This window comes from Bos grunniens, chromosome 19 (genome assembly GCF_055505025.1).
Source record: "Bos grunniens cultivar Pamir isolate PY7600 chromosome 19, Bosgru_T2T1.0, whole genome shotgun sequence".
Taxonomy (NCBI): domain Eukaryota; kingdom Metazoa; phylum Chordata; class Mammalia; order Artiodactyla; family Bovidae; genus Bos; species Bos grunniens.
Window position 1 is genome coordinate 56,490,217 of NC_141183.1, and position 19,694 is coordinate 56,509,910.

Sequence of the window (19,694 nt, forward strand, 5' to 3'; positions counted from 1 at the left end):
GAGACTTTAAAGATCACTCTATACCAACAAACTGTTCTATAACTTCTGTAATGGCCATTGACAAAAAGCAATAATAGCTGACCTTAAAGTTACCTCTTTGTTCGCTCTGGTGCCTTTTACCCTACTGCAGTATGAAGACTACTTAATCCTGTGTGCTCTGGGATCCCTAGCTTAATGTGTGAATTCAAAGACATAAATAAGAGAACTACAGGATATATATTCACTATCTTCATGGTTCTTTCAGAATTGGGGAAACATGATTAATCCATGTGTACAAATCATAAAATAATAAAATGAGTATGTAATCAGTTGTAAAATATGATGCTCTAATGGTAATTGCTAAGGTCTTTAATATTATTATCCTGTACAGCAAATTTTTGTTTAGCTGTTTCCCATACTAGACACAGGTTTTCCAGGTGGCTCAATGATAAGGAATCCACCTGCTGATGCAGAAGACATGGGTTTGATCCCTGGATCAGAAAGATTCCCTGAAAAAGGAAATGGCAACCCACTCCAGTATTCTTGCCTGGGAAATCCGATAGACAGAGGAGTCTGGCAGGCTACAGTCCACGAAGTGGCTAAAGAGTCGAACACAACTTAGAGACTAAACAATGAAAACACTAGATACACGTTCCATGAAGACAAGGACCATGCCTGTCTTCTTCATTATTGTATTCTCAGTGCTAGTATAGTGCTTGATATGTTGTAGAACTTAATATATATTTACGAGGCTAAACTGAAGGAAGATAAAACATGAGTTAGAGTAAGTAGCCAGAGAAAAATTATTAAGATTCAGGTAGACAAAAAGGAAAGGGGGTGTTTTCTAGGCAGAGACCATACATCAGCTTTATACTAGTGTTTCCTTTTATTGCTGTAATCCTTTATATTTTAAAAAATCACATAATTATCCCAATTCATTTCCCCAGAAAACCATATAAGTATATGGGACTCAATGAAGTAGATAAAGTATCAAAAAGATACAGCCTTGCTCACAGAGAAACTCACTACTTTTGAAGATAACAAATAATACAGGAACATAAAGAGGTAAGTGGAGGGGTGAAGCCCCCTGGCTGAGCTTCAGTTTGGAATCAGAACAAGGGAGGACTAGAATCAGGAGGCCCAGGAGTTCTGCTCCTGCAGTTTCTGAGGGTTGCAGTCTTCATATCAAGTGGGAAGCTAAAGCTGGGCTCACTGATTGAGGCCAGGAGGTAATGTGAGTCTTCTCAGCTTGTCAAAAGAGGAAGAAAACTGTTGCTTGGGATTCAGTTGTGGCCTAGGGAAGCTGAAGAAAATACACTCAACTTTATCAAATGACTGAGCTTGGATGTCCTCAATAAAGCCATGGAGCAGGAACATAAGCCTCTATCAGATATTTGGTTGGGTTGGGAGTCCTGGTGAGGCGGGTGGAGCAGAGGCAACAGAAAAACTTATAGAGAAGGCAATGTGAGGAGAATGGGATGGAAGGAGGGAGAGAAGGAAAGTCTCAAGAAAAGTGAGATTCACGTAAAGTTTTCAAAGAACAAATAAACTCAATACTAGCTAAATGTAAAGGAGAAAAGAATGCAAAAAAAAAAAAAAAAAAAACCAAACAAACCCACAGTTGATTCTTGAACAATGTGGGAGTTAGGGGTGCTGATTCCTTGTGCAGTAGAAAACTTACATATAACTTTTGACTCACCCCAACTTAATTACTGTTGACAAGAAACATTACCAACAACTCAAAAAAAAAAAAAAAAAGAAACATTACCAACAACTCAAACAGTTGATTAACACGTATTTTGTATGCCATGTGTATATCTACATGTTTTATGCATTCAGAACATACTAATTTCTCTTTATTGTTATTTCTAGGCTGTACAATTTGTGATTTTTTTCAAGTTGTTGTAATATTGTTTCAATATTTATTGAGAAAATCCACATACAAGTGGACTTGTACAGTTCAAAGGTCATTGAATAGGTTATTCTCATGTGTGTGTGTTAGTTGCTCAGATGCCATTTCCTTCTCCAGGGAATCTTCCCAACCCAGGAGTCAAACCTAGATTTCCTGCATTGCAGGCAGATTCTTTACCATCTGAATCACCAGGGAAGCCCCAGGTTACTCTCATAAGTGAACCTAAATGAAAAAAATTTGAATAGACATCTAATACTCAAAACTCATCACTTCATATCTGTTTTATGACATTTTATTATTACCTGTTCTTCTGTGGTTATTTGCGTCTATTACATGTATATGCTAGAAACACCATATGAAGGTATTGCGATCCTTTCTTGATTCCATGTTCAGTGATGTCATGTTAGTTGCTTGAAATTGGCCATGATAAAAGTATCTACACCAAAAAAATCAATAAACACTTCAAATCCTGATTTATTGTTATTGGTTGTCTAAATTTAAGAAAGTGAGGTAGGAAATATTAGTAAAGCAGAGTAAGCAAAAAGGAATATTGAGTTTATAACTCAATATGTTGTGAGTTGTGAATAATATGGAAACTTGAGGAAATATTTTATAGTATTAAAAAAAATATTATCCAACTTAGTAAAGAAGTTGCTCACATTCTAATGAATGGGTGGGTCTGTGACACACAGCTTTGTTTGACTTTTGTCTTACTCATTGAGTGCTGTGCTCAGTCAGTCGTATCTGACTATGTAGATTATGGACCATCGCCCACAAGCCACTCTGTCCATGAGGTTCTCCAGGCAAGAATAGTGGTGTGGGCTGCCATTTCCTCCTCCAGGGGATCTTCCTGACCAAGGGATTCAACCTGTGTCTCCTTAAATTGGCAGGTGAGTTCTTTACCACTGAGCCACCCGGGAAGCCCTGCTGAGCTACTGGGGGACTCTCTGTCTTACTCATTAACATAAATATAAATATCAACCACATTTATATGTAAACTACATTTATTCATCAATTACAGCCATTGGTTGACTACAAGTACAAGATTTAGCAAAAATTAATGGAAAGTGTTGTGTGAGAATCAATTGGTTGTATGAAATTTACAATAAATAACAGGACGAACAGTATGAAAAGGCAAAACAATATGACACTGAAAGATGAACTCCCCAGGTCGGTAGGTGCCCAGTATGCTACAGGAGAAGAGTGGAGAAATAAGTCCAGAAAGAATGCAGAGATGGAGCCAAAGTGAAAACAACGTCCAGTTGTGGACGTGACTGGTGATGGAAGTAAAGTCTGATGCTGTACGGAACAATGTTACATAGGAACCTAAAAGGTTAGGTCCATGAATCAAGGTAAATTGGAAGTGGTCAAACAGGAGATGGCAAGAGCGAACATCGACATTTTAGGAATCAATGAACTAAATTGGACTGGAATGGGTAAATTTAGTTCAGATGACCATTGTATCTATTACTGTAGGCAAGAATCCCTGAGAAGAAATGGTGTAGCCCTCATGGTCAACAAAAGAGTCCAAAATGCAGTACTTGGGTGCAATTTCAAAAATGACAGAATGATTTCTGTTCGTTTCTAAGGCAAACCATTCACTATCACAGTAACCCAAGCCTATGTCCCAACCAGTAACGCTGAAGAAGCTGAAGTTGAACGTTTCTATGATGAACTACAAGACCTTCTAGTGTCCTTTTCATCATAGGGGACTGGAATGCAAAAGCATGAAGCCAAGAGATATCTCGAGTAACGGGCAAGTTTGGCCTTGGAGTACAGAATGAAGCAGGGCAAAGGCTAATAGAGTTATACCAAGAGAATGCACTGGTCATAGAAAATACCCTCCTCCAACAACACAAGAGAATACACACCACCAGATGGTCAATACTGAAATCAGATTGATTATATTCTTTGCAGTAAAAGATGGAGAAGCTCTAGGCAGTCAGAAAAAACAAGAACATGAGCTGACTGTGGCTCAGACCATGGAATCCTTATTGCCAAATTCAGACTTAAATTGACGAAAGTAGGGAAAACCACTAGGCAATTCAGGTATGACCTAAATCAAATCTCTTATAATTATACAGTGGAAATGACAAATAGACTTAAGGGACAAGATCTGCCTGATGAACTATGGATGGAGGTTCGTGACACTGTAGAGGAGGCAGTGATCAAGACCATTCCCAAGAAAAAGAAATGCAAAAAGGCAAAATAATTGTCTGAGGAGGCCTTACAAATAGCTGAGAAAAGAAGAGAAGTTAAATCAAAGAAGAAAAGGAAAGATATAAGCATCCGAATGCAGAGTTCCAAAGAATAGCAAGGAGAGAGAGTCCAGGTTTGATGCACGATACTGGATGCTTGGGGCTAGTGCACTGGGACGACCCAGAGGGATGGTATGGGGAGGGAGGTGGGAGGAGGGTTCAGGATGGGGAACACATGTATACCTGTGGTGGATTCATTTTGATATTTGGCAAAACTAATACAATTATGTAAAGTTTAAAAATAAAATAAAATTAAAAAAAAAAAAAACAAAGAAATAGAGAAAAACAACAGAATGGGAAAGACTAGAGATCTCTTCAAGAAAATTAGAGATACCAAGGGAACATTTCATGCAAAGATGGACTCAATAAAGGGCAGAAATGGTATGGACCTAACAGAAGCAGAAGATATTAAGAAGAGGTGCCAAGAATACACAGAAGAACTGTATAAAAAGTATCTTCATGACCCAGATAACCACGATGGTGTGATCACTCATCTAGACCAGACATCCTGGAATGCAAGTCAAGTGGGCCTTAGGAAGAATCACTGCAAAAAAAGCTAGTGAAGGTGATGAAATTCCAGTTGAGCTATTTCAAATCCTAAAATATGATGCTGTTAAAGTGCTGCACTCAATATGCCAGCAAATTTGGAAAATTCAGCAGTGGCCACAAAATTTAAAAAAAGGTCAGTTTTTATTCCAATCCCAAAGAAAGGCAATGCAAAAGAATGTTAAAATTGCCTCACAGTTGCACTCATCTCACATGCTAGCAAATTAATGCTGAAAGTTACTCAAGCCAGCCTCCAACAGTACATGAACCAAGAACTTCCAGAGGTACAAGGTGGATTTAGAAAAGGGAGAGGAACCAGAGGTCAAATTGCCAACATCATCTAAAAAAGCAAGAGAGTTCAAGAAAAAACATCTACTTTTGCTTCATTGACTATGCCAAAGAATTTCACAGTGTGGATCACAACAAACTGGAAAATTCTTCAAGAGATGGGAATTCCAGACCACCTTACCCACCTCCTGAAAAATCTGTATGCAGGTCAAGAAGCAACAGTTAGAACTGGACATGGAACAATAGACTGGTTCCAAATTGGGAAAGGAGAACACCGAGGCTGTGTATCGTCACCCTGTTTATTTAACTTATATGCAGACTACGTCATGAGAAATGCTGGGCTGGATGAAACATAAGCTGAAATCAAGATTGCCAGGAGAAATATCAATAACCTCAGATACACAGATGACACCACCCTTATGGCAGAAAATGAAGAACCAAAGAGCCTCTTGATGAAAGTGAAAGTGGAGAATGAAAAAGTTGGCTTAAACTCAACATTCAGAAAACTAAGATCATGGCATCCAGTCCCATCACTTTATGGGAAATAGATGGAAATAGTGACAGACTTTATTTTCTTGGGCTGCAAAATCACTTCAGATAGTAACTGCAGTCATGAAATTAAAAGATGGTTGCTCCTTGGAAGAAAAGTTATGAACAACCTAAACAGCATATTAAAAAGCAAAGACATTATTTTGCTAACAAAGGTCTGTCTAGGCAAAGCTATGGTTTTCCAGTGGTCATGTATGGATGTGAGATTTGGACTGTAAAGAAAGCTGAGCACTGAACGATTGACGCTTTTGCATTGTGGTGTTGGAGAAGACTCTTGAGAGTCCTTGGATTGCAAGGAGGTCAAACCAGTCAATCCTAAAGGAAATCAGTCCTGAATATTCACTGGAAGAACTGATGCTGAAGCTCCAATACTTTGGCCACCTGATGTGAAGAACTGATTCATTGGTAAAGTCCTTGATGCTGGGAAAGATTGAAGGCAGGAAGAGAATGGGACGACAGAGGATGAGATGATTGGATGGCATTGCCGACTGATGGACATGAGTTTGAGTAAGCTCCAGGAGCTGGTGATGGACAGGGAAGCCTGGCGTGGTGCAGTCCATGGGGTCGCAAAGAGTTGGGCACGACTGAGTGACTGGACTGAACTGAACCGAGTATTGCATATATTATTATTATTTGTGAACTTTGTGCTATACATCCATTACATCAACAAAATTTATGATATCTACGTATGTTTATATATACATATATATATGTATATATATATTCCAGGAATAGGCTGGAAAGACCACATTGAAATTACACAAGAAATGTAATTGTTGGAGACTAAAAATAGACTAGTTGCTTATTAATCCTGCAGAATTGGACATGATTAAGACAGAAGTGAGAAAAAAAGCAACACAGGCTAGGATCCTGTTATATAAGCAGTACGGAGAAAGAGGTCAGATTTTTGAGAAACTGCTATGAGGAATTTGGATAAAGAAGATCTTTAGCGTAGTTTGCTATGGAATATAACATAATTCCTCTTTGAATTTAGTAAAATTTACATCGTTTTCATCTTTTTAGATACTTGTGGTTCTTTTGAATACCTAAACTCTGATAGGCATGAAGCAGTTGAGTTCTATATAATTAGATCACATAGCATTTTGGTAATATAGGTATTATTTGAAGGCAATATTGGTTCACTATGAACAAATAATGCCAAACTTACTTTGATTCCCCTTAGGATAGGGTAGCTGCACAAGCATGTCTTGAGAACAACAACAAAACAAACAAGACTATTATTACTACTATTAATTATCATGTTTATATTTTTGGCAGCTATTCTACATTCTTTAGATGACATTGATTAGTTTACTTAATCATCGCAACAAACAAATGAAGCAGATACAAATAACTTAATATCATCATTTTACAAATCAGGAAATAGACCCAGATGGGGAGATACTTGCTCCAAAGCACACAGGTAGCAAAATCTAGTGGGATTAGAATCCAGGCAGCTTATCCCTGAGGGCCACACTATAATGCTACAAAACCACCAAGCATTACTACAGTAGCATAAAATTCCTCTTGTTTTTGGTTTGTAAAGGGCATTGATGTATATCAGAAGATGGTTCTCTGTCCAGGTGTTGGAAAATTGTCTTATTTGATTTTATTGACTGGTTTCATAAAAGCATTTCTTGAACATCTGTTTGTTTAAAGGGGAGATACAAATGAATAAAATATGACTTCATGTTTGAGGAGCTTGAAGTCCCAGACACTTGCTTTTGTTGTATACCTGTGGCGGATTCATTTTGATATATGGCAAAACCAATACAATATTGTGAAGTTAAAAAATAAAATAAAAAAAAATCCATTTCTTGAATGAAGTCAAGAGGCAAATCAAGTATGTCCCCAAACTGGCACAGGATTTTGAAAGAATTCAAATTCAAAAAACTGCTAAAAGTTTCCACTACTAATATTCTTAAACTAATCATTGTCACCAGGATAAGCTTTAAGGTTTGCATATTCAAACCAAGTACAGGACTGGGGAAAAAAATCTGCTTTCGTGTCTGCTTCTATGTAACATAAGTAGATGTTTTAGCATCAATCTCAGGACTAAAGTGTTATTGCCATTTGCAATGCGCTCTTAGGTCATAGTGATAGAAATAACATGCCCAGAATGAGAGCTTTTCTTTTTTTTTCCCCCTTGGTGCTCTGCAGTGGTCAACCACCTTGGCAATATTCTTTTCAGTTCGGGCTGTAACATTTTAAGAGGAACATTGAAAAATGTGACTGGGACACATGGAAAGGGTAACTAAACCAAGTCATATGAAGAATGATTGAAGGGATTGAGGATGTTTAGCCTGGACATGGAAGAGTCACGGAGTACAGAGGATCAGATTCCAAAATATTTGGAGCATTGTCTTGTGGAAGAAGCAGTGAACTTCTGAGCAGCTCCAAAAGCAAAACTAGTACAAACCACCTGAAGGTTATCTTAGGTTAGCAAAATAAAGCTGAAAGGGTTGAGCTACTAAAAAAACAGATTGGAATTCCATAGGCTGGAGACTCTGGAGAGTGCTGTAAGGAGGGAGGCTTGGGGAGGGGGCGCTGTTGAACAGCATCATGTTGAAAGCATCTTCCAAAATTAAAAACACATGATTTATAATGATACAAACAGTTCCCTAGGGAACATATAGGAAGACCATATATTACACAAATAAGTGAAAATTACACAATTAATCTACAAGTAATAATTATTCTTCCTAGAAGCAAAAGAAGCAGTGATGTTTAGGTCATAGAAAGAGAAGAAATAAGGGGCCTGTGCAATTGCCTTTGTGCATCAAAAGTCCAGGAACAGTGGGCATAAGTCCTGGGATATCTACTCCACTCCATGGAGAACAGGGTTTCTTTAGATATAAAGAAGTGAACAGAGAAGAAATACAGTTCACCCTGGATGCAACTTTAAATCCTTCAGCACAATGCCTGCTGCTGCTGCTGCTGCTAAGTCGCTTCAGTCGCAATGCCTAGCAGTCATAAAAAAGCAAACACAAGTCAGCAAAGCCTTTCCAGAGATGATAAACAGGAACAGAACAAATTTCTCTCATCTACATAAAAGCTACATCCATGTGCTACCTCTGCTAAGAGATAAGGGCAAAAACTCTGGCACACGGATCTTCAGGTAATTTACAAAAGCCAAGTTAACCTAACTGGCAAGCAGACACTTAAAGATGGAGTATTTAAAGACAGTCCCATCAAGGCCAGAAGACTGATGGGACCTGGTAGAAGAGACTGTTCTAGGCTTATCAAATATAGGAAAAGAAAATAGATTGATATTGCAATCTAGACGAAGCCCAGTGGAGAGTCAAGAGGAGTTAAGGAGTTTCATCAGCTTTGCGTAGCTGATGAAAGCCCCTGACTGAGTGAGTGAGTGAAGTCGCTCAGTCGTGTCAGACTCTTTGCGACCCCGTGGACTGTAGCCTACCAGGCTTCTCCATCCATGGGATTCTCCAGGCAAGAACACTGGAGTGGGTTGCCATTTCCTTCTCCAGGGCATCTTCCCGACCCAGGGATCGAACCCGGGTCTCCCTCATTGGAGGCAGACGCTTTAACCTCTGAGCCACCAGAGAAGCCCCTGATAAAATCCCAACCACATTTGGCTATTTATTAAAAGTTGCTTCTTCCCTACTAACCAACCAGCTTCCACGAGTCTCAAGCATTCTTTCTGACTTATTTCATTAACATTTCCTTCTTTTTCTGGAGTGGATAGAGCCCCAGGGAATCTCTCTCTCTTTCTCTCCTCCCCTCTTGCCCCCAACCAGTGGGGCATTGAATGAGAGCCAGAGTGTTGTCTGCGTAAAGAAAAATCGCAAAACCACAAATTGCAGAAAATCGTTACTGCCAAAAATCGAAAGGAACACACAATATCACCAGGCCTCTTAAAAAGCAATTGTGCATTTTACAGGCCTCTGGATAATTCAGGTTTGTTTGGCAACTTTCTCATCCATACCACCCAGAAGACAGTTCTCCCACCAGAGGCAGTGGTCCTAAAGAGTATGTGTAATTGAAAAGAAACAAAATATGTGGGTACAAGTCTTTCCAGGGGTACGTTATGGCTCCATATAGTTCTTTTTCTTCTATTGTGAAATATTGATTTTAAGACCTAAAGTTTGCTTCCAGAGTCCGTGGGACTTCCACAGAAAAACAGCAAGTGCCTCCGATAATTAATAAGAATCCTTTGAAGATAGAAAGCATTTTTAGATGATAAAATCTTTCTGAAATGTTATGCTGTTATCACAACCACCCTTAGACGGAGGTAAGAAAATGTTTTTTTTCCCTGTTCATTCTCCACCCAGCCATAATACGGATACTTAGAAATTGAGAGGTTAACTAAAATTCTCAAAAATCATACCATTTCTGAGAGAGTGATCCGGGAATCAGACATGCACCTTCTTGTTCTTTCTCCTGAGCTCCGTTCACCACCTGCCCTTTTGCTGCAGTGAGCACACCTTCCTGACTTGCGTAAGGCTGCCCTCCCTCCCCCACAGTGGGCCTGGGGTTTTACTTGGCGCATATACATTCCCAGGACCTTTACTTGCAAAGCCTCCTGCCAGTCACTGGGGATGGAAGCCTTGTTTGAATGGAGTGCTGATTAGGTGGTTCTCCATTTGTATTGACTGTATAATACAATCATCGTTAGGACACAAGGCCAACTCCAGAGGGGCCTATTGAGTCTGGCTGCCAAAATGAACCCCAGTCACAATAGCCTGATGATTTGAACGCGTTTCCATGACTCCACAGGTCAGACCAACTTTGAGCCAGTTGCTCTGAGATGATGTGGAAAGGTACATAGATGGTATAAAATTCTAGTGCAAGTTTGCTAAGAATTAATAAACTAGGTCACCAAGCACTTTGTATGTCTTTGAGAAAAAAATGTAAAAATAAAATGATCATAAATTACCCAAAGTGACATAACTAGATTTCCGCCCCCCACCCTCAATCTAGGTGTTTTCAACTGAAATTTTGATCAAGAGATCTTGAGCTAACAGTCATATATGTGTTTGCTGCTGCTGCTGCTGCTAAGTCACTTCAGTCGTGTCCGACTCTGTGTGACCCCATAGATGGCAGTCTATCAGGCTCCCCCATCCCTGGGATTCACCAGGCAAGAACACTGGAGTGGGTTGCCATTTCCTTCTCCAATATATGTGTTTATAGTTGCATATTTGCATATAATGACTTAAAATGCTGCTTTAAATTGCCCTTCACTTAATTTTTACCATGAACATATACCAACCATGTTTTAGTATTTAACATTAAATTATTTAAAAGCAGTGTAAATGTAATAAGCAGACTCTGTATGAAAAAGATCTGCCAAATATGAATATTCAGGGAAGAAACACAGGTGGTGTTTCCTGAATGGCATTCTATGTTCAAAGGAGAGAGTACAGTCAAAAGTTACCCTTTATACAATACTCATGATAGCACGTGAAAAGGAAGATTGCTCATAAAATCTAGAATGACTCTATTGGGAAAAGCTGCTTAAATCATGTATAGCATGAAGGTGTCTTGATAATGCAATAAATACCAAAGCAGTATAACACAGAACTTGACATTTTACAAATTCCAGTGAGTGCATAATACTTAGACATAAAATGTAAATGATTTTAAGGGTGATGTTTCTTGTGCTGACATTTAGATATTTGGGGAATAGCAGTGGGATCAATTTCTTCTAGAGAACAAACAGAAGACATCATCCAGGGAAGTCAGTAAAACCTAAGTTTTTCTTACAGTTCACCTGAGCACATCATCGCTCTCAGGGTCTGAATGATTCAAAGAGAATCTATTAGAACATGCATAATATGTAAAATTTAAGTGAGACCTCTGGATTCTCTCTGGTCCAAGATGTCTAATTAAATGCTTCAGTGACTGCTGAGATGGACCTTCCAGTAGAGATTCTGTGTGAATCAGGAGCTGGGCATTGTTGGTCTCCTACTTACTTATCCAGAGTGACAAGAAACTCACTACCACTTAAACTACTATTGAATATCGAGAGTCTTCATACTGAATCCACATTTATCCTCTGCTTTTTGAACTTGCACAATAGAGTCTAGTGTGACTGGTGGGACTTTCCTGTTTTAAGAATTTGTGATATACGTTGCAAGGTAAGGAACATTAGATGTCTTTGTTCTTAGATTCTCATAATCAAATTATTCCAGAGGCAGATGGAATGTTCATATTATCTGGCTAAAATTATTAGATACATTTTAATTAAAAAAAAGAAAAAAATAGTCACATCCTAATTCTCAAAGGCAAAACTCTAAAATACTCAGAACTGCCAGTTCAGACCTGGTATAATTTTATTTTGTCTTTTAAAATAGAGAGGGGTTGTAATTTGGGTAGGGACGCTGAGAGTACCAAGAATAAAGAAACGTAATACTCAAGAGAGTCATTCTAGAAAGAACACCAGTCTAGAGAGTGGCTATAACGCAGCATACATAGGAAAGAATTATTAAGATAACTACAGTATTGTTAAACGGAAAACAATCTGTGACTCCAAGGGTCACCCAGACACAGAGTAATAAAGAGTAGTCAGCCATTTGCGAGAGAACTTGAATATTCAAAAGCATGCTGTCACACTCTCATAATGTCTAAAAGAATGCTGTCTAATTCTTTCCTCCTTACTTTTTTTCTAGCCTTCTTTTAGAGGTAACCTGCTCACAACCACAGCCAGGTTCAATCTGCTTCCTAAATGGTTTATAAAATGTTCCACAACATTACACAAATCAAGAGTGTGAAATATTAGATTTAAACTGCATTTGTTGAGCCAGACTTGAAAAATTCAGCAATGTGGGATGGGAGCCTTAAAGATTAGGAGCTTTTAGGAATTAGAGCTAGAAGGAGATACATTTCAAGGAGGAAATGTACTTACATTTTACTGCAAGTGAAATGCCTGTCTTTAAGTGGTAGCCTCTGAAACAAAGAGAGAAAAAACTGTGTTAAAAAAAATGCAGAGTGACCAATTACAAGTGAAGAGGGCATTGAATTGCCTCCAAAGGTGCAGCCTTCGAATATGTTTTCTCGTTTGAAAAAATGAGAAGCTTAGAGATGAAACCATTTTTTCTTGGGAAACTCTTCTTGGAGGCACAGGGACCTGCAGTCCACAAAGAAAGCACGTGAGTCAATGGTGATGCCTCACTGCACGCTCAGCTCCCTGTCCGGAGCATCCTCCAATTTTGAGATCCCTTGATGCTCACTTGTCTCCCAGGTCTGATCCTGGTGAGAGGAGATATGGAGTCTGGTTGCACAGGCTGCTGGCTCAGTTCATCACCCTCTTGCTCCTGGTTCGTACTCACTGCATACCCTGTTCTAGAAGGCCCAGGTCCGACCTTTTGTTCCATTAACTGAGACTCCTCCTGAAAATTACAATTTTCTCAATTCATGCTTATTGGGATAAGTGGACAAGTTTTCTTTTCCAAGAAAACTTTTCCAAGTCTTCTGGGGGCAGGGGGAGGTTGAAATAAATGCCAAGTTTCTCTTCGTTCAAGACAGCAGTGAAAAAAGAGGGACAATTAGACTGTGCCCATGCTTGGAGGGAGTCTGCTGGGTGTGCCGGCAATTTGTTCAAGGTGGCAGCCCACCAGACAATTCGCTTCCAAATCCATTTTTAAAAAATCCATTGTGGCTATATCCAAAAGGGTATTTTTCAGGGTGGTAGGTTTATTGAGAATGGCAGGTAAGTCACCATGATTGATGTGAAGTGTTTGGGTTGTGAGGTTCAAATGATCCCAGTCATCTCCCAGCCTGAGCAGTCAAGTCACAATGTCCTCAGCCTGACAAAAAGATCATGTCACTCGTCACGCCACCCACAAGGATCTGGATGAGTCAGATGAGTCACCTCGGTGAGCAATATTTTTCCAGCCTCTGCCATTTTTAGTAATAGCGTGACTTTGGCAAATTGATTCAATGCTTTGGGATGGAGAGAAATAAAAATAGTGGCTATTTCAAAGAACTGATGTAATGGTTAAATAAGATAATACATGTCAGGTAGTAATATAAGGCTGGCCCATACTGAAGAGAGTGCTACCTGGTATTGTTACTGTTATTGTTATTATTACTATCAGAAGGCCAACTTGGAAAACTAACAAGTTCATGGAATTGGAGCTAGGAAGGTAGCTACAGAGACCATTTTGCTTGGGTGGGAATGTCTCCACTCTTGGCAGTCAAAACTACCATTTTCCCAAATTTCTCTCCCAGATGGCCTCCCTCGAATCTTCATTTTTTCCAACTGCTGAGAATGTTAATAATTTGAATTAGATCCAAATCCACATTGGAAAATCCCTAAGTATTTTAGTAAGCCACCTAATTCCTTGTTTATAATCATAGAGATGATTGGGGTTGGGGTTCCTAGATTGACAATGTACTAAATTATTGAATGGCCGGGCCCAGGAAAAAACAAAACAAAACAAGGATATTCTTCTTTCAGAGCTTTTACGTAAGGCAGGTGCATGATGCATTTTTATTGAGTTGAATTTTTTAGATGGACCCTATGGTGAGATTCAGAAAAATGTCACATGTATCACTAACTTGAAGGAATTAGGATCACTTGCCCTGCCCCCTACATACATTCCCCTCACTCCCCTGCCACCCAGCTCTTGTCCCTCAAACAAAAAGTGTATCGAGGATTCCTCTGAAATTTTGAGCTCTTCAGTTCCTTTGAGGAAATTGTTGCTAGGAAACAGACTTAGAATGTTCTCACCTACTGAGAAAAGTTTTTACTACTGCCTCACATAACAGCTTCTTCTTTAGCTTTGAAAGTATCAGTAAAGAAAACTGTCCCTTACTTCACCGATTCACTGGATAATAGCTCTTCATTTGGGCAACAATTTCACAGAAATATCATTGATTACTTTGAAAACTATTCAAAACCATCCTTGAGACTAACTTATGTAGCTACCTAATGCGGTAGGACCAATCGTTTTTCTTGGGGTACAAAATAAATAAAACCATTAAGAACATTGTGGTGGTGAGGTTTTACAGACCATTAAAAACCATAAAAACTTGCCTTTGCTTTTCTAAGCTTACTTCCACATTTGAAAAAGAAAACCTGAGTTCTTAAAGGAGAAAGAGAGCCCTTCACTTTAATGATTAGCTCATTTGCTAAATGTTCCTTCAGTGCCTCGTATGTGAAGGACTCTGTGGTGGGCACTAATCATACATTCCCTGCCCTCATGATAATGTGTGATTGAAGAGATAACTAAACACTTGGAAAGATCATGAGGTGATACAGTGCAAAATTACAAGGTGCTCAGTGAGGTGGGAAGGTGGTCTTTGAGGATTCAATCTAGAAAGAGAAATCAGGGAATTCTAATTGGGGAAGTGTTAGGATAATATCTGATGAAAAGTCCATATTAATGATAACAGCTAACACTGCTAGTGTGATGAGTCAGCATGCCTACAAGAGGTGCTATTGTGGCCACAGGGTAGGAGTTAAGAGAGCAAATGCGGAGAGCAGAGCACACCAGGGGAAGGGACATCATCAAGGGCACAGGCGCTGGGCAGGAGGAACTGGCTCCTTTGAGAATCAGGAGACCAGGCCACCCTTTGCCTTACCCTGTATGCATCTCAGCAGAGTCCGTCCTTGCACCCCATGGGAATCTTCAGGGGGTCACGGATGGGCTCTTCTGATATCAATCCTGGATTACCTTAGTTATGGAAGTTGAACCTTTGCTCCCGCCTTGGGGAGACACAACACACAACGTGTCTCTGCCTGTACCCAGCACAGGAGCCACGCTCATAAGATGTGCAAGGACAGCAATCTACCATCCTCAGCTCATGGTAGTGCTTGGGTCTGATTCAATCGCCAGGTCCACAGGCATGGGCCTTGTCCAAAGCACTTGGATACCATCTCTGGTCTCCTTGTTAGAAATCCAGTCTCCTATGCTCTGGTGATTACTGAGATCTGTCAACTGACAGCCCTGGAGCTCTAGGCCAAGGTGTCCAACCAAAGGATTCTCTGCATCACCTATCTCTCTCAACTTCTCCCAGTCTGCTTTTTGTGGCTGATACCATCTGGTTATGATCTGTAACTTATGATTGACACTTTTTAAGAAAATGAATGCTTATGCTGATTGAAATATTTGACTTGAGTTGTCTGCTGTTTAAAATTTTATGACAGCAAAAAAATTCATCAGTGCCAATGTCATTGTTTGAGTAATATCACACATGGAGTCAAATCAGTATACCTATTCCTCTCGGTAATATACAATGTTACTTCCTGCTAGTCCAAGATTATAAATTTTGAGATGAAGTGGCTACCACTTTCTTATTCTGAATATAGAACTAATTCTATTTTATGTTAATTTAAAGTATTTACTTATTGGCATGGTAGGAATAGGGCCTTCCCACATGGCGCAGTGGTAAAGAATTTGCCTGCCAGTGCAGAAGATGTAAGAGATATGGGTTCAATCCCTGGGTTGTGAAGATCCCCTGGATAAGGAAATGGCAATCCACACCAGTATTCTTGCCTGGAAAATTCCCCTGGACAGGGGAGCCTTGTGGGCTACAGTCAATGGAGAAGCAAAGATTCAGACATGACTGAGGGACAGAGCGTGCGTGTACACACACACACACACACACACACACACTAGAATACTTGTTCTTTATCTCACTTAATCCCAGGAATGCTGGGAACCAATAGTCTTTTAAGTTACATGGGAAAATAAGAAAACCAATGCAGGTTTCATACAAGTAGAATACGCCAGTTACTGGGTAAAAATTATCATTTGTGAACGGTGGATCCTCTTCACTTCTTCATGTGCTGGGCCCTTGAGAGTTTGAGGGTCTCTGCCCACAGCTCCCACACTGAAGGTAGAGACAACAGTATTAGAGGCTGGTAGTTCAGTGTCAGATCCTCCACTGACCTCCTGTGTGACCTCTAACAGTCATTCAACCTTACACTTGTTCAGTTTCTGACATCACATGTGTGTCCATCAGTCTTTACGTAGCTCAATGCCTTTCCTGTAACATGCGGCACCTACATCTCTCCTAAGATTGCTGTGCTTATCAGAGGAATACGCATATAAAGCCCTTGGCAGAGACCTTGCCCATTCTAAGCACCAACATAGGGTGCTTATGACTGTCTTTACTGAGTACAAAGTGAGGAATCAGCAGACAAAGAGCTGTACTTTCTATGTGAGTCAAAAATATTCCTTAACTGGTTATAAAATATGCCACATTCAATCTCTTTTTTCTCTGACCTTGGGTCTTGATTTAACCCAAAGTGGGCTTGTCTTTAAAAAATCATAGTTGATTGGCTTTTCATGATTGTTAATAATTCTGTTAACAGTAGCTCATTTATTTATTTGCTGTAGTGTTTTATGAATTTTATAAACATTTCAAATAGCTTCTGTTATGGTATTGGGATTTCACTGTTGTTTTTTTCCTAGTATTGACTCTGCCTTTGCTGAGATCTCAGCAAACCCTTCCATTGCCTTGCCAAGTTTACTTATATGTGACTTCTTGTGTTTTGATTTCTTTCTAGCTTTAAACAGTAAAAGTTTAATTAAATAAGCTATTTTCATTACAGAAATTTTGGAAAATATGAAAGAGCACCAAAATGAAAAAGTGTTCAGAACCTCCCAGATTTATTCTAAAGTATACAAAGAAGTGAATGTTCTTGTCCAACACTTCAGCCTCATTTCCCAGAGGTAAAGTTGTCAATAGTATGTGAAGGCATTATTCCAAATTGTTTTTTATGCTTATGAAAGCAAATATACATACATAAACCTTTAGACATATACACAAATATCATTAACATTCTTTCAACAAAACAAGGTCATACTATGTAATTTTGTTAAATATGCTTTTATCTTTTAATAGTTTTTGTGGACATATATTTCAAGTCAGTATATATACATCTCCTCATTTTTTTTAGTGACTAAATAGAAACTTATTTATGTAATGCTCTAATTTATTTAACCAGTCCCATAGTGATGAACATTTAGCTTGCATGTGCTTTTTAGCTACTACAATAAGCTTGCAATGAGAAAGCATTTTGAACTTCTTTTTTTAGACTCACATGCCTATACTTTAGGGTAGTTCTTAGAATTGTGAACACTTTATTGACAGGATCTTTGCAGCTTAATATTAAATGGAGGTTTTCAAGAAGATTGAATCTATTCACCCTCTACCAACAATAGGATGCATCCTCCATGTGTAACTTTCATTTTCCACTCATAATTTCCATTTCTTTGAGATTTTTTTTTCTGTATGTGATAATTCTTCCATCTGAGCTTCAAGGTACTTAATTCCTTTTTCAGCAATGTTTTTGAGTTCCAAGAACTCTTTCTTTTCCTCAGATTGCTCCTTTGTAATAACTTCTGTAGTCTCCTTAGAAATTTATATTATTTTCTTTTAGAGTTCTTCTGGCTTCTTTTTTTAAAAGGTTCCTCACAGAGAGCTACATTTTCTGATTATGTTGTTTTTACCCCCTTCAAGCTGCTAAGTTACCATTAATGCTTTGTACATTTTCTCTCCCACTGTTACTCGTCTGGACATCCAGATCTCCTGACTCATAAGAGAGGTGGGGTCCTCAGCCCATATGCAGGGAGACTCTTGGGGTCTCCTAAATAGCAGGGAGATCTGCCAGTGGTGAGAGGTGAAGGTGGAATCTTTTCCTGGGGGATGAGCTGGTAGGCTAAGACCTCTCAGCTGAACCGTATGGGGTCAGTCTCCATGTTCTCAGGACCCTCAAGCCAAATGTGGAGTTTAAGTGTTCTCTTCAAGTTAAATACACTTTATGTATTCTTTAGTCATGGCCTTCTCAAAAATAAAACACAAAGCAACAGCAAAAAATCTAAAGATGGGTCCCAAAACAATTAAAAAACGTCTTTGAAGCCAAGCTGACATGACAGACCAAGGTAGAGTCTCATCTTAAAGATAAGGGCACTAAGAAATCTTTATAAGCATGTCATTCTCAGAAAACATGTCAATAATATTATGAATTATATTCCATGCTGGATATGGGGATATTCTGGCCAAACAATTTCATTGCACACCCTATTCAAATAGTATACATTAATTGTCAATAGCAATAAAGTAGATGGTCCTTTTGGTCAATAATGTGTTTATTAACATATACCAGATACTTAAAATGTGTCCCAGGTATTGAACATCTAACATTGGCAAAAGTGTGGTGATTATATAATCACCAAGGTATTTACATGAAAGGTGTTCTAGAAAAATGACTTTACAATTACAGTGACATACATGGTAAGTACTGTGATACTGCTACATGTGGGGTATTATCAGAGAAGGAGGTTCTTCCTAAACCAGATTAAGCCACACTTTTCCAAAGAATGGTGATGATGGATTTGTGAAAAGAAGTTAAATGTTCAAGTAAGCTTGGGAAATGCTGGGTTAAAGATATTGAAATAGGTCTTTCTACAGCAATCTCAGGCCTTTTAATACTTTAATATTTATTATAAATTTCAAAGAGAAGTAATGTCCCAAATTTACATGTCCAAAGAACAAGCATGGACTTCTTGCCAAGCATTTTGAAGGGTATGTGGGGGGACAGTGGCCAAAGTGATGCAGAGAGCTCCCCAGAGCAGTAATAGCAGAGCTGAGATTTCAAGATGAGCAAAACACGTTAGGGAAGTCTCAGCAGGACAGCATGTGCACAGGCCCAGAGACAGGACAGGAGCTGAGGGAACCCTGAGTAGCTCAAAACAGTTATACCAAAAAATTCCACAGGAAAAAGTGGCCAGAGGTGGGGACAGAGATAAGCAAGAGTTAATTAGAGCATTCCTTCCTGGTAAAGGACTGAAAGCCTTCTTGAACAGAAAGCCAAGAAGCTTATTTGAAGGTTTCTAAAATAGGGGAGAGATATGAATGGATTCTTGGGCTCAAAAATCACTGCAGATATTGACTGCAGCCACACAATTAAAAGACACTTGCTCCTTCGGAGAAAAGCTATGACAAACCTAGACAGAGTATTAAAAAACAGAGACATCACAGGTATACATGTACCTGTGGTGGATTCATTTTGATATTTGGCAAAACTAATACCATTATGTAAAGTTAAAAATAAAATAAAATTAAAAAATAAATAAATAAAATAAAAACAAAAACCAAAACAAAACAAAAATAATGCTATATAACAAAATTCCCCCCCACCCCCAAAAAAAAAACCACAAAGACATCACTTTGCCAACAAAGGTCCAGAC

The 19,694-nt window shown here is 39.0% G+C and overlaps 1 protein-coding gene across 3 annotated transcripts in view; it reads right to left on the bottom strand.

Annotated features, from left to right (window-relative positions):
• The window catches only part of ANKFN1 (ankyrin repeat and fibronectin type III domain containing 1), a 480,938-nt gene that overhangs the window by 291,648 nt on the left and 169,596 nt on the right, over window positions 1-19,694 (bottom strand). For all 3 annotated transcript variants that reach the window (XM_086355670.1, XM_086355668.1, XM_086355667.1), the window contains exon 2: window positions 12,398-12,438. The gene's annotated coding sequence lies outside the window, so the exon portion shown is untranslated. The remainder of the gene's footprint in view (window positions 1-12,397; window positions 12,439-19,694) is intronic.